The sequence below is a fragment of the Fistularia commersonii genome, unplaced genomic scaffold, assembly GCF_037954325.1.
Source record: "Fistularia commersonii isolate RoL2024-O1a breed Wild unplaced genomic scaffold, RoL_Fcom_v1.0 HiC_scaffold_75, whole genome shotgun sequence".
NCBI lineage: Eukaryota > Metazoa > Chordata > Actinopteri > Syngnathiformes > Fistulariidae > Fistularia > Fistularia commersonii.
The window spans coordinates 287,501-302,500 of record NW_028234033.1 but is presented as its reverse complement, the minus strand read 5'-3'; positions in this window follow the sequence as shown (position 1 = coordinate 302,500).

Sequence of the window (15,000 nt, the reverse complement as noted above, 5' to 3'; positions counted from 1 at the left end):
AAATAAAACCCTCCTCCTAGACGGCCACTCCAACACTATCCCGCGGGATGTCCCCTCGAAAAAACGAGTAAAGTCCCTTGCAGCGCGGACAAAGGAAAAGCCCGTGGGCTTTATGGGCTTTACCTTCTCTCCCATTAGGAGTGCATTGAGAAACCTCAGAAATAACCCAAGAAAGCTTCTTGGAGAGATTGCTGTCACCCTCACACTGTCTTAAAACAACACTCGTTTGCTTTCCACACGGATTTTAGGCCGCTTTTTACAATTGAACACCCAAATTGCTCCATTTACTCTCACTGCGGCGGGCCTCTGGTACTCCATGGAGTACCAGGACTAGTTCGGCCCGGCGTTCACCCCCCCGAGGAGTACCAGGGCCCAGAGCGGAATACATGGATGTTATCGCCCTGTTACCGAATTATATCGATACCGATGTGCTTTTCACCTCATTGCTGAGTGGATTTATAAACAGGAACACCGAAACAGCTCCTTTCAGCTTCACGGCAGAAACGCCCCTGGTAATCCATGGAGTACCAGGGGAAAGCCTGTAAAATAAGCCCATACACACTTCTAACATGGCCTTTATCACCCTGTTACTGCATTACGATGACACCCATTTGCTTTTGATCTCATTGTCTGCCAACGTACGGAAAAAGCGGGGGGGCATTAAGGGGGGAGAGAGAGAGACATGGAGATTTTCTCAGCCTCTCATTCTTTTTTTTTTTTTTTTTTTAATTGAACATAAATAGTACACGCAAATGTACAAATAAACATGGCAAGGTAGAACTGAATGTCAATGAAACAACCAGGCATGAAGAAGAAAAGGACATAAGGACATTCGTTCTGTATGTAATCAGAAGTTAATAGTGTTAACGGTTTGTGAGAAATTTACATTGCTAGACAAAAAAAGAAATTAAAAGGAAATAATTAAATAAATAGATAGACCAATGAAATTAAAACCGAAAAAAAAAAATGCAAGGGGAATACGACATGTAATTAAGTTGGCGATTCACAAGGAATCTCAGACATCAAACTGTATATTTTTTGTTGTTTATATATAAACATATATAAACAAACATATATTGTTTGTTGTTTATTTTTGGGATATATTGAGGAAAATTTAATGGAAAGGAGTCACAATCGCTTTTTGACAATGTCGAAGTGTATAGGTGGCTATAGAATTTAAAGTTTTCATTGGAAATGATAGCCTCATCTGTAATTTCCTTGTTGTTAAGACGGGCTTCCGCTTTGCTCCGCTCCTCCTCTCCTCCGCTCTTCCGCTCCGGGCCCTGGAACTCCCGATCCGCGGGACTTCGGTGAATTCCGGGCCAGTTTTTTTGCTCTTCTGCTCTCCTCCCCTCCTCCGCTTCTTCGCTCCCCCGCTTTGGACCCTGGAACTCTTGAACAGGGCCGGGCTTCTGCCCTCCGCCTCTCCTCTGCTCATCCGCTCCAGGCCCTGGCACTCCCTGTGATCCAGTCATTCGCATGTGCGTGCCCGGAGGTCCGGGAGCTCCACTCAAACGTCCGGGGGGGGTAAGGGTAAGGGGTCCTGTCCCTCTCCCCCCCTCCTCGCCGCCTCTGAGAAGAGAAACATCTCCTCCACTCCTCCGCTCCTCCGCTGCGGAACCAGGTATTACCGATCCGCCGGACTCAGGCGAATTGCAGAAAGGGGTTTTGCCGTCCTCCGCTCCTCCGCTCCTCCGTTTCGGGCCCTGGAACTCCCGAACCGCTGGACACAAGCGAATCACGGTCCGGGCTTCTGCTCTCCTCCGCTCCTCACCTCATCCGCTCCAGGCCCTGGTACTCCGTGTCCGCGGGAACCCCCCCCAACCCACAAAAACAAACTCTCACACACACACAAACACACGCACACACACACACACACACACACACACAAACACACAAACACACACAGACACACCTGAACTCATCATAGCTGTGCTAATAGCATTGGCCGAAACGTTTCCACAACCAAACCAACATTAGCTCATCCACTCATTCACATATGTGTGTGCCCAGAGGTCCGGGAGCTCCAGTCATAAGTCCGGGTGATCTATGTCCGGAGAAGGCTCACATTAGCCGCTCTAAGGGGTCCTGCTGCCCCCCAGCTTCCCGGCCTTTGAGAAGAGACACATAACTCCGCTCTTCCGCTTCTCCGCTATGGGCCCTGGTACTCCCGATCCTCCGAACTCAGGTGAATTGCGTGACGTGCTTCTGCTCTACTATAAGCCCCTACACACTTCGAACACGGCTGTTATCACCCTGTTACTGCATTTCAATGACACCCATTTGCTTTCGATCTCAGTGTCTGCCACCGTACGGAAAAAGCGGGGGGGTGGGGGGTGGGGGGGCATAAGCGCATTCGTGCTGTAAGTAATCAGAAGTTAATAGTGTTAACGGTTTGCGAGAAATTTTTAATGCTAGACAAAAAAAGAAAATTAAAAGGATATAATTAAATAAATAGATAGAAAAATAAAATTAAAAACGAAAAAAAAAAAATTGTGAGGGGAATATAACATGTAATTAAGTTGGCGGTTCACAGGGAATCTCAGACATCAAACTGTTTTTAATTGAACATAAATAGTACACCCAAATATACAAATGTACAAATAAACATAGCAAGGTAGAACTGAATGTCAATGAAACAACCAGGCATGAGGAAGCAACGGACATGAGGACATTTGTTCTGTATGTAATGAGAAGTTAATAGTGTTACAGGTTTGTGAGAAATTTACAGTGCTAGACAAAAAACGAAATTAAAAGGAAATAATTAGATAAATAGATAGACAAATGAAATTAAAACCAAAAAAAAAAAATGCAAGGGGAATACGACATGTAATTAAGTTGGCGATTCACAAGGAATCTCAGACATCAAACTGTATATTTTTTGTTGTTTATATATAAACATATATAAACAAACATATATTGTTTGTTGTTTATTTTTGGGATATATTGAGGAATATTTAATGGAAAGGAGTCACAATCGCTTTTTGACAATGTCGAAGTGTATACGTGGCTATAGAATTTAAAGTTTTCATTAGAAATTATAGCCTCATCTGTAATTTCCTTGTTGTTAAGACGGGCTTAGCTTTGCTCCGCTCCTCCTCTCCTCCGCTCCTCCGCTCTTCCGCTCCGGGCCCTGGAACTCCCGATCCGCGGGACTTCGGTGAATTCCGGGCCAGTTTTTTGCTCTTCTGCTCTCCTCCCCTCCTCCGCTTCTTCGCTCCCCCGCTTTGGACCCTGGAACTCTTGAACAGGGCCGGGCTTCTGCCCTCCGCCTCTCCTCTGCTCATCCGCTCCAGGCCCTGGCACTCCCTGTGATCCAGTCATTCGCATGTGCGTGCCCGGAGGTCCGGGAGCTCCACTCAAACGTCCGGGGGGGATAAGGGTAAGGGGTCCTGCCCCCCCCCCTCGCCGCCTCTGAGAAGAGAAACATCTCCTCCACTCCTCCGCTCATCCGCTGCGGAACCAGGTACTACCGATCCGCCGGACTCAGGCGAATTGCAGAAAGGGGTTTTGCTGTCCTCCGCTCCTCCGCTCCTCCGCTCCTCCGCTCCTCCGCTCCTCCGCTCCTCCGCTCCTCCGCTCCTCCGTTTCGGGCCCTGGAACTCCCGAACCGCTGGACACAAGCGAATCACGGTCCGGGCTTCTGCTCTCCTCCGCTCCTCACCTCATCCGCTCCAGGCCCTGGTACTCCGTGTCCGCGGGAACCCCCCCCAACCCACAAAAACAAACTCTCACACACACACAAACACACGCACACACACACACACACACACACACACACACACAAACACACAAACACACACAGACACACCTGAACTCATCATCGCTGTGCTGATAGCATTGGCCGAAACGTATCCACAACCAAACCAACATTAGCTCATCCAGTCATTCACATATGTGTGTGCCCAGAGGTCCGGGAGCTCCAGTCATAACTCCGGGTGATCTCTGTCCGGAGTAGGCTCACCTTAGCCGGTCTAAGGGGTCCTGCTGCCCCCCAGCTTCCCCGCCTTTGAGAAGAGACACATAACTCCGCTCTTCCGCTTCTCCGCTATGGGCCCTGGTACTCCCGATCCTCCGAACTCAGGTGAATTGCGTGACGTGCTTCTGCTCTCCTATAAGCCCCTACACACTTCGAACACGGCTGTTATCACCCTGTTACTGCATTTCAATGACACCCATTTGCTTTCGATCTCAGTGTCTGCCTCCGTACGGAAAAAGCGGGATGGGTGGGGGGGCATAAGCGCATTCGTGCTGTAAGTAATCAGAAGTTAATAGTGTTAACGGTTTGCGAGAAATTTTTAATGCTAGACAAAAAAAGAAAATTAGAAGGATATAATTAAATAAATAGATAGAAAAATAAAATTAAAAACGAAAAAAAAAAATTGTGAGGGGAATATAACATGTAATTAAGTTGGCGGTTCACAAGGAATCTCAGACATCAAACTGTTTTTAATTGAACATAAATAGTACACCCAAATATACAAATGTACAAATAAACATAGCAAGGTAGAACTGAATGTCAATGAAACAACCAGGGATGAGGAAGCAACGGACATCAGGACATTTGTTCTGTATGTAATGAGAAGTTAATAGTGTTACAGGTTTGTGAGAAATTTACAGTGCGAGACAAAAAAAGAAATTAAAAGGAAGTAATTAAATCAATAGATAGACAAATAAGAAATTAAAACGAAAAAAAAAAAAAAAAATTGCAAGGGGAATGTAACATGTAATCAAGTTGTTTTTTTTGTTTGTTTTTTTTTTTTTACCAAAAAAAAAAGGAACCTCGGACATGGGTAACTATATTTTTTTGTTTTCGGATTTTTCCATAAGTTTTAAGGATTTTTTTTTTTTTTTTTATATTTCAAAATCGTTTATGAAGACATTAAAATTTGGGGAGCATTTTTGCATTCTGTTCTTGTGAATGAAGAACTTGGCCAGGCCTAAAAGAACATTGACACAGAGTTCATCTGTTATGTTGCTTATAAGTAAACAGAATGTTATATCATCTTTTGAGAAGGAAACTGGTGACGATGGAATGAGAAGGAGAAAAAATATATGGTCAGTGGTTTCAATGTTGTCTTCACAAAATGTACAAATATTATCTTCAAAATTAAAGCGTACCCTCGATAATTCCTTAGATGGGTAGATGTCAGTCATAATTTTGAAGTGGGTCTCTTTTGCCTTGGGGGTATGGGTAGAGTCAGATACATGGTTCGCAGCGTGGCAATCGATTCCTCATCAAATTTATTTAAAATATCCTTTTTTTTTTTTTTGACGTCCAGGGAATAAGTTTCCTGTGAAACATTTCCTAATAAAGGAGTTGCCGCGCTTTCTGTCCACAATTGAGATTCCCTGGAGTGATAGTCGGGGTAACTGTGGTTGTACGGTTCGGTGCGTCATTATATTTTTGGTCAGGAATACAAATTGTCGAGGCAGTGCGTTTCGTAACTTTAGCAACTCTAATATGGGAGGCTTGAATCTGTGTGTAGTACAGAACTGCTCATTGTCCAGAGGACTGCCAGTGTCATCCATCAAGTCAATTATCGACCATATACCTTTCTCAAAGCATTCCTTGTAAAACAGAGGTTTGTTGCCATGCAGTACATATCGATTGTTCCAAACTATTATACTGTGTGGTGAGAAATTGTGTACGTATATCATTTTCCAGTATAATAATATTTGTTTATGGAACTCTGAACATTTGACAGGAATCTTGTTGATATCCAAGTCAGAGATAAGCAGAAGACTCAGGCCGCCGACTTTGTTGAATAAGTAGTTTGGAGTACAATACCAGAAAGAACGATGAGGTTTGATCCAGGATTTCAACCAGTTCACCTTCAATGTCCCATTCAAGCAGTCCGACTCTATCACTTTCAGCCCTCCTTCACTTGTTTCTTTCACCATATGTGATTTTTCTTAGATGGTGTGGTCTGTTCCTCCAGATAAAGTTGAAATTGATTTGGTTAACAGATTTTACGAGTTGATTTGGAGCAGCATTGGAATACGCTGGGTATATACATCTGGATAAACACATCCATTTTAGTCAAATATATCCGGCCTAATATTGATAAATCTCTCTGGAGCCATATATTAGAATTAAGCTTTACTTTGATTCAGTTTAGATTCAATGTTCCTGGATTGATTTAACGTTTGGTCCTTGGATAGGAAAATGCTCAAGTATTTTATTTCTGATTTCATAGAAACATCGCTGATTTCCTTTAGTGGCGAGTCATGCAGCGCAAGAAGTTTGCATTTCTTTAAGTTTAATGACAATCCTGAAGCCTTGGAGAATGTTTTGGTTTTTTTCAGCACTTATTGGGACTTGATGTTCATTTTTCAAAACTAAGGTTGTGTCATCTGCCAGCAGGCTAATAACAATTTCTGTCCCCAACATTACTTCTGTCCCACACGTATACACACACACACACACACACACACACACACACACACACCTTAATTCCACTCTTTTATATACGCATGTCTGGAGTTCCGGGAGCTCGTTCTCAACGTTCTGGGGATAATCATAGCTGTGCTGATAGCATTGGCCGAAACGTATCCACAACCAAACCGACATTAGCTCATCCACTCATTCATATATGTGTGTGCCCGGAGGTCCGGGAGCTCCAGTCATAACTCCGGGTGATATCTGTCCGGAGTAGGCTCACATTAGCCGGTCTAAGGGGTCCTGCTGCCCCCCAGCTTCCCCGCCTTTGAGAAGAGACACATAACTCCGCTCTTCCGCTTCTCCGCTATGGGCCCTGGTACTCCCGATCCTCCGAACTCAGGTGAATTGCGTGACGTGCTTCTGCTCTACTATAAGCCCCTACACACTTCGAACACGGCTGTTATCACCCTGTTACTGCATTTCAATGACACCCATTTGCTTTCGATCTCAGTGTCTGCCTCCGTACGGAAAAAGCGGGATGGGTGGGGGGGCATAAGCGCATTCGTGCTGTAAGTAATCAGAAGTTAATAGTGTTAACGGTTTGCGAGAAATTTTTAATGCTAGACAAAAAAAGAAAATTAAAAGGATATAATTAAATAAATAGATAGAAAAATAAAATTAAAAACGAAAAAAAAAAATTGTGAGGGGAATATAACATGTAATTAAGTTGGCGGTTCACAAGGAATCTCAGACATCAAACTGTTTTTAATTGAACATAAATAGTACACCCAAATATACAGATGTACAAATAAACATAGCAAGGTAGAACTGAATGTCAATGAAACAACCAGGGATGAGGAAGCAACGGACATCAGGACATTTGTTCTGTATGTAATGAGAAGTTAATAGTGTTACAGGTTTGTGAGAAATTTACAGTGCGAGACAAAAAAAGAAATTAAAAGGAAGTAATTAAATCAATAGATAGACAAATAAGAAATTAAAACGAAAAAAAAAAAAAAAATTGCAAGGGGAATGTAACATGTAATCAAGTTGTTTTTTTTGTTTTTTTTTTTTTTTTTACCAAAAAAAAAAGGAACCTCGGACATGGGTAACTATATTTTTTTGTTTTCGGATTTTTCCATAAGTTTTAAGGATTTTTTTTTTTTTTTTTTTATATTTCAAAATCGTTTATGAAGACATTAAAATTTGGGGAGCATTTTTGCATTCTGTTCTTGTGAATGAAGAACTTGGCCAGGCCTAAAAGAACATTGACACAGAGTTCATCTGTTATGTTGCTTATAAGTAAACAGAATGTTATATCATCTTTTGAGAAGGAAACTGGTGACGATGGAATGAGAAGGAGAAAAAATATATGGTCAGTGGTTTCAATGTTGTCTTCACAAAATGTACAAATATTATCTTCAAAATTAAAGCGTACCCTCGATAATTCCTTAGATGGGTAGATGTCAGTCATAATTTTGAAGTGGGTCTCTTTTGCCTTGGGGGTATGGGTAGAGTCAGATACATGGTTCGCAGCGTGGCAATCGATTCCTCATCAAATTTATTTAAAATATCCTTTTTTTTTTTTTTGACGTCCAGGGAATAAGTTTCCTGTGAAACATTTCCTAATAAAGGAGTTGCCGCGCTTTCTGTCCACAATTGAGATTCCCTGGAGTGATAGTCGGGGTAACTGTGGTTGTACGGTTCGGTGCGTCATTATATTTTTGGTCAGGAATACAAATTGTCGAGGCAGTGCGTTTCGTAACTTTAGCAACTCTAATATGGGAGGCTTGAATCTGTGTGTAGTACAGAACTGCTCATTGTCCAGAGGACTGCCAGTGTCATCCATCAAGTCAATTATCGACCATATACCTTTCTCAAAGCATTCCTTGTAAAACAGAGGTTTGTTGCCATGCAGTACATATCGATTGTTCCAAACTATTATACTGTGTGGTGAGAAATTGTGTACGTATATCATTTTCCAGTATAATAATATTTGTTTATGGAACTCTGAACATTTGACAGGAATCTTGTTGATATCCAAGTCAGAGATAAGCAGAAGACTCAGGCCGCCGACTTTGTTGAATAAGTAGTTTGGAGTACAATACCAGAAAGAACGATGAGGTTTGATCCAGGATTTCAACCAGTTCACCTTCAATGTCCCATTCAAGCAGTCCGACTCTATCACTTTCAGCCCTCCTTCACTTGTTTCTTTCACCATATGTGATTTTTCTTAGATGGTGTGGTCTGTTCCTCCAGATAAAGTTGAAATTGATTTGGTTAACAGATTTTACGAGTTGATTTGGAGCAGCATTGGAATACGCTGGGTATATACATCTGGATAAACACATCCATTTTAGTCAAATATATCCGGCCTAATATTGATAAATCTCTCTGGAGCCATATATTAGAATTAAGCTTTACTTTGATTCAGTTTAGATTCAATGTTCCTGGATTGATTTAACGTTTGGTCCTTGGATAGGAAAATGCTCAAGTATTTTATTTCTGATTTCATGGAAACATCGCTGATTTCCTTTAGTGGCGAGTCATGCAGCGCAAGAAGTTTGCATTTCTTTAAGTTTAATGACAATCCTGAAGCCTTGGAGAATGTTTTGGTTTTTTTCAGCACTTATTGGGACTTGATGTTCATTTTTCAAAACTAAGGTTGTGTCATCTGCCAGCAGGCTAATAACAATTTCTGTCCCCAACATTACTTCTGTCCCACACGTATACACACACACACACACACACACACACACACACACCTTAATTCCACTCTTTTATATACGCATGTCTGGAGTTCCGGGAGCTCGTTCTCAACGTTCTGGGGATAATCATAGCTGTGCTGATAGCATTGGCCGAAACGTATCCACAACCAAACCGACATTAGCTCATCCACTCATTCACATATGTGTGTGCCCGGAGGTCCGGGAGCTCCAGTCATAAGTCCGGGTGATCTATGTCCGGAGAAGGCTCACATTAGCCGCTCTAAGGGGTCCTGCTGCCCCCCAGCTTCCCGGCCTTTGAGAAGAGACACATAACTCCGCTCTTCCGCTTCTCCGCTATGGGCCCTGGTACTCCCGATCCTCCGAACTCAGGTGAATTGCGTGACGTGCTTCTGCTCTCCTATAAGCCCCTACACACTTCGAACACGGCTGTTATCACCCTGTTACTGCATTTCAATGACACCCATTTGCTTTCGATCTCAGTGTCTGCCTCCGTACGGAAAAAGCGGGATGGGTGGGGGGGCATAAGCGCATTCGTGGTGTAAGTAATCAGAAGTTAATAGTGTTAACGGTTTGCGAGAAATTTTTAATGCTAGACAAAAAAAGAAAATTAAAAGGATATAATTAAATAAATAGATAGAAAAATAAAATTAAAAACGAAAAAAAAAAATTGTGAGGGGAATATAACATGTAATTAAGTTGGCGGTTCACAAGGAATCTCAGACATCAAACTGTTTTTAATTGAACATAAATAGTACACCCAAATATACAGATGTACAAATAAACATAGCAAGGTAGAACTGAATGTCAATGAAACAACCAGGGATGAGGAAGCAACGGACATCAGGACATTTGTTCTGTATGTAATGAGAAGTTAATAGTGTTACAGGTTTGTGAGAAATTTACAGTGCGAGACAAAAAAAGAAATTAAAAGGAAGTAATTAAATCAATAGATAGACAAATAAGAAATTAAAACGAAAAAAAAAAAAAAAAATTGCAAGGGGAATGTAACATGTAATCAAGTTGTTTTTTTTTTTTTGTTTTTTTTTTTTTACCAAAAAAAAAAGGAACCTCGGACATGGGTAACTATATTTTTTAGTTTTTGGATTTTTCCATAAGTTTTAAGGATTTTTTTTTTTTTTTTTTTATATTTCAAAATCGTTTATGAAGACATTAAAATTTGGGGAGCATTTTTGCATTCTGTTCTTGTGAATGAAGAACTTGGCCAGGCCTAAAAGAACATTGACACAGAGTTCATCTGTTATGTTGCTTATAAGTAAACAGAATGTTATATCATCTTTTGAGAAGGAAACTGGTGACGATGGAATGAGAAGGAGAAAAAATATATGGTCAGTGGTTTCAATGTTGTCTTCACAAAATGTACAAATATTATCTTCAAAATTAAAGCGTACCCTCGATAATTCCTTAGATGGGTAGATGTCAGTCATAATTTTGAAGTGGGTCTCTTTTGCCTTGGGGGTATGGGTAGAGTCAGATACATGGTTCGCAGCGTGGCAATCGATTCCTCATCAAATTTATTTAAAATATCCTTTTTTTTTTTTTTGACGTCCAGGGAATAAGTTTCCTGTGAAACATTTCCTAATAAAGGAGTTGCCGCGCTTTCTGTCCACAATTGAGATTCCCTGGAGTGATAGTCGGGGTAACTGTGGTTGTACGGTTCGGTGCGTCATTATATTTTTGGTCAGGAATACAAATTGTCGAGGCAGTGCGTTTCGTAACTTTGGCAACTCTAATATGGGAGGCTTGAATCTGTGTGTAGTACAGAACTGCTCATTGTCCAGAGGACTGCCAGTGTCATCCATCAAGTCAATTATCGACCATATACCTTTCTCAAAGCATTCCTTGTAAAACAGAGGTTTGTTGCCATGCAGTACATATCGATTGTTCCAAACTATTATACTGTGTGGTGAGAAATTGTGTACGTATATCATTTTCCAGTATAATAATATTTGTTTATGGAACTCTGAACATTTGACAGGAATCTTGTTGATATCCAAGTCAGAGATAAGCAGAAGACTCAGGCCGCCGACTTTGTTGAATAAGTAGTTTGGAGTACAATACCAGAAAGAACGATGAGGTTTGATCCAGGATTTCAACCAGTTCACCTTCAATGTCCCATTCAAGCAGTCCGACTCTATCACTTTCAGCCCTCCTTCACTTGTTTCTTTCACCATATGTGATTTTTCTTAGATGGTGTGGTCTGTTCCTCCAGATAAAGTTGAAATTGATTTGGTTAACAGATTTTACGAGTTGATTTGGAGCAGCATTGGAATACGCTGGGTATATACATCTGGATAAACACATCCATTTTAGTCAAATATATCCGGCCTAATATTGATAAATCTCTCTGGAGCCATATATTAGAATTAAGCTTTACTTTGATTCAGTTTAGATTCAATGTTCCTGGATTGATTTAACGTTTGGTCCTTGGATAGGAAAATGCTCAAGTATTTTATTTCTGATTTCATGGAAACATCGCTGATTTCCTTTAGTGGCGAGTCATGCAGCGCAAGAAGTTTGCATTTCTTTAAGTTTAATGACAATCCTGAAGCCTTGGAGAATGTTTTGGTTGTTTTCAGCACTTATTGGGACTTGATGTTCATTTTTCAAAACTAAGGTTGTGTCATCTGCCAGCAGGCTAATAACAATTTCTGTCCCCAACATTACTTCTGTCCCACACGTATACACACACACACACACACACACACACACACACACACACACACACACCTTAATTCCACTCTTTTATATACGCATGTCTGGAGTTCCGGGAGCTCGTTCTCAACGTTCTGGGGATAATCATAGCTGTGCTGATAGCATTGGCCGAAACTTATCCACAACCAAACCAACATTAGCTCATCCACTCATTCACATATGTGTGTGCCCAGAGGTCCGGGAGCTCCAGTCATAAGTCCGGGTGATCTATGTCCGGAGAAGACTCACATTAGCCGGTCTAAGGGGTCCTGCTGCCCCCCAGTTTCCCCGCCTTTGAGAAGAGACACATAACTCCGCTCTTCCGCTTCTCCGCTATGGGCCCTGGTACTCCCGATCCTCCGAACTCAGGTGAATTGCGTGACGTGCTTCTGCTCTCCTATAAGCCCCTACACACTTCGAACACGGCTGTTATCACCCTGTTACTGCATTTCAATGACACCCATTTGCTTTCGATCTCAGTGTCTGCCTCCGTACGGAAAAAGCGGGATGGGTGGGGGGGCATAAGCGCATTCGTGGTGTAAGTAATCAGAAGTTAATAGTGTTAACGGTTTGCGAGAAATTTTTAATGCTAGACAAAAAAAGAAAATTAGAAGGATATAATTAAATAAATAGATAGAAAAATAAAATTAAAAACGAAAAAAAAAAATTGTGAGGGGAATATAACATGTAATTAAGTTGGCGGTTCACAAGGAATCTCAGACATCAAACTGTTTTTAATTGAACATAAATAGTACACCCAAATATACAAATGTACAAATAAACATAGCAAGGTAGAACTGAATGTCAATGAAACAACCAGGGATGAGGAAGCAACGGACATCAGGACATTTGTTCTGTATGTAATGAGAAGTTAATAGTGTTACAGGTTTGTGAGAAATTTACAGTGCGAGACAAAAAAAGAAATTAAAAGGAAGTAATTAAATCAATAGATAGACAAATAAGAAATTAAAACGAAAAAAAAAAAAAAAATTGCAAGGGGAATGTAACATGTAATCAAGTTGTTTTTTTTTTTTTGTTTTTTTTTTTTTTACCAAAAAAAAAAGGAACCTCGGACATGGGTAACTATATTTTTTTGTTTTCGGATTTTTCCATAAGTTTTAAGGATTTTTTTTTTTTTTTTTTATATTTCAAAATCGTTTATGAAGACATTAAAATTTGGGGAGCATTTTTGCATTCTGTTCTTGTGAATGAAGAACTTGGCCAGGCCTAAAAGAACATTGACACAGAGTTCATCTGTTATGTTGCTTATAAGTAAACAGAATGTTATATCATCTTTTGAGAAGGAAACTGGTGACGATGGAATGAGAAGGAGAAAAAATATATGGTCAGTGGTTTCAATGTTGTCTTCACAAAATGTACAAATATTATCTTCAAAATTAAAGCGTACCCTCGATAATTCCTTAGATGGGTAGATGTCAGTCATAATTTTGAAGTGGGTCTCTTTTGCCTTGGGGGTATGGGTAGAGTCAGATACATGGTTCGCAGCGTGGCAATCGATTCCTCATCAAATTTATTTAAAATATCCTTTTTTTTTTTTTTGACGTCCAGGGAATAAGTTTCCTGTGAAACATTTCCTAATAAAGGAGTTGCCGCGCTTTCTGTCCACAATTGAGATTCCCTGGAGTGATAGTCGGGGTAACTGTGGTTGTACGGTTCGGTGCGTCATTATATTTTTGGTCAGGAATACAAATTGTCGAGGCAGTGCGTTTCGTAACTTTAGCAACTCTAATATGGGAGGCTTGAATCTGTGTGTAGTACAGAACTGCTCATTGTCCAGAGGACTGCCAGTGTCATCCATCAAGTCAATTATCGACCATATACCTTTCTCAAAGCATTCCTTGTAAAACAGAGGTTTGTTGCCATGCAGTACATATCGATTGTTCCAAACTATTATACTGTGTGGTGAGAAATTGTGTACGTATATCATTTTCCAGTATAATAATATTTGTTTATGGAACTCTGAACATTTGACAGGAATCTTGTTGATATCCAAGTCAGAGATAAGCAGAAGACTCAGGCCGCCGACTTTGTTGAATAAGTAGTTTGGAGTACAATACCAGAAAGAACGATGAGGTTTGATCCAGGATTTCAACCAGTTCACCTTCAATGTCCCATTCAAGCAGTCCGACTCTATCACTTTCAGCCCTCCTTCACTTGTTTCTTTCACCATATGTGATTTTTCTTAGATGGTGTGGTCTGTTCCTCCAGATAAAGTTGAAATTGATTTGGTTAACAGATTTTACGAGTTGATTTGGAGCAGCATTGGAATACGCTGGGTATATACATCTGGATAAACACATCCATTTTAGTCAAATATATCCGGCCTAATATTGATAAATCTCTCTGGAGCCATATATTAGAATTAAGCTTTACTTTGATTCAGTTTAGATTCAATGTTCCTGGATTGATTTAACGTTTGGTCCTTGGATAGGAAAATGCTCAAGTATTTTATTTCTGATTTCATGGAAACATCGCTGATTTCCTTTAGTGGCGAGTCATGCAGCGCAAGAAGTTTGCATTTCTTTAAGTTTAATGACAATCCTGAAGCCTTGGAGAATGTTTTGGTTGTTTTCGGCACTTATTGGGACTTGATGTTCATTTTTCAAAACTAAGGTTGTGTCATCTGCCAGCAGGCTAATAACAATTTCAGTCCCCAGCACGTCTAACTTTTGGATATCGTTGCTCTTTTCAACATAAACGGCTAGCATTTCGGTAGCAATTATAAATAAATAGGGTGAGATGGGGCAACCTTGGGGGATTCCCACATCAACATGGAAGCTCGGAGTGGTGCCGCTTGGCAGGGTGACACAGCTATGAATATTCTCATAGAGCCCACGGATCACATTCCTGAATATTTAACCAAATCCAAAATGTTCGAGCGTTGCTATGATAAATGGATGTTCGACCGAGTCAAAGGCTTTAGAAAAGTCCAAGAAGGATATGCGGCCATTATCTTCAATGCGATACGCCTCTAAACCCATCGCTCGCCCCGACTCGGGGAATCCTAGAGCCTACTTGCACCCCCGCCCTAACTTAACTCCCTCACTCGTGGAGCTCCCTGAGCTCCACACATCCCGGAGCATCACGCCGACTCATTCACATTTGAATGATTGTCTTTATTTTATGTCCGCTAGATAGAGGCATCCGCACATG